Source organism: Piliocolobus tephrosceles, chromosome 1 (genome assembly GCF_002776525.5).
Source record: "Piliocolobus tephrosceles isolate RC106 chromosome 1, ASM277652v3, whole genome shotgun sequence".
NCBI classification, from domain to species: Eukaryota; Metazoa; Chordata; class Mammalia; order Primates; family Cercopithecidae; genus Piliocolobus; species Piliocolobus tephrosceles.
This window is the reverse complement of record NC_045434.1, coordinates 35,691,890-35,693,330: the sequence shown is the minus strand read 5'-3', so window position 1 is coordinate 35,693,330 and position 1,441 is coordinate 35,691,890. Positions and strand designations below refer to the sequence as shown.

General features: G+C 36.7%; 1 protein-coding gene across 3 annotated transcripts in view; it reads left to right on the top strand.

Annotated features, from left to right (window-relative positions):
* ABL2 (ABL proto-oncogene 2, non-receptor tyrosine kinase) overlaps nucleotides 1–1,441 on the top strand; it is a 128,405-nt gene that overhangs the window by 104,465 nt on the left and 22,499 nt on the right. The gene's annotated exons all lie outside the window — the stretch shown is intronic.

Genomic DNA, 1,441 nt, shown 5'->3' with positions numbered 1-1,441 from the left:
CTCAACAACAACAAAAAAAAAAAAAAAAAAAAAAAAAGAAAAGAAAATTAGAATAATATCTACCAGAAAGTTCACAGAGTAAGAATTTAGACTTTTGAGCCTGGTGTCGATCACTAATGTATATTAACTGAAACAGATCATTCAGTCATTGAACAGTTTGTATGTTGGGAACACCAACCATGTTAATTGGGTAGAATGGGTTTGTTACAGTGTGTTTATACATTATAAACTACAGAACATGAGCTTATGTCTGTTGTTTTTCTGTTGAGCAGTAAATTTAGGTTGAATTATTTCTTCTGTTCTCTTCTATGTGATAGGCAAGCTATGGGGGAAGCACAGGCTTTGGAGCAAGCAGTTCTGATTGTGACCTTACATAAGTCTCAGTTTCCCTGTCTGTAATTAGATCCCACTTTATTGGGTTGTTGTAAGGATTAAATGAAGTAATTTCTGTAAAACATAATGACTGATACAAAGTAGGAAGTAAGTAAATTTTTAGTTTTCTTTCACTTTTGCACCACCATATAGACATAGTATGTTTCCTGTTGGCCAAACAGAACAGAATCAGATGTGTAGTAATGTAAGAGTGACTCAGCAGTTCTAGTTATTTACCTAATAGAAATGAGTGCATATGTATGCCAGAAGACATGTATAGGAATGTTCATAGCAGCATTGCTTCTGATAGCCAAAAACTAGAAACACCCACAGATCTAACAACAGTAGAATGGATTAATAAATTGTGGTATATTCATAAAATGCAATTTCATTCGACAACAGCAATGAACACGGTACTGCTACACACAACACCATGAGATAAAACTATGGCCCTCCGGCCATCTGCTTTTTCTTGTAAATAACATTTTGTTGGAATACAGCTGCACTCATTTGTTCATGTATTGTCTATGGTTTCTATTACTAGGCAGCGCTGAGCAGTTCTGACAGACACACTATCGCCACAGCCTAAAATATTTATTATCTGGCCCTTATAAAGAGTTTGCTGGCCCCTACTGTAGATGAATATCAGCTGACTCAACTTCAGCAAAGTTGAAGGATTAGTATTAGCCGGGGGATGAGGATGTGGGGAGTGGGAAGGACTCCTAATAGGTATGAGATGATGAGAATGTTCTAGAGTTAGATAGTGGTGATGGTTGGACAACTTTGAGAATATGCTAGAAACCACTAAATTGTATACCTTAAAATGATGAATTTTATGGTATGTGAAATATAATGCAATTTTTAAAAATTTTAAAGTGTAAATTAAAAAAATTTTTAAAGTTGGGTGGAAGAAAATAGACATAATACATACTGTGTGATTCTGTTTGTATATAGTTCAGAAGCAGAGGCCAGGCGCAGTGGCTCACACCTGTAATCCCAGCACTTTGGGAGGCTGAGGTGGGCCTCATCACTGGAGGTCAGGAGGTCAGGAGACCAGCCTGGCCAACAT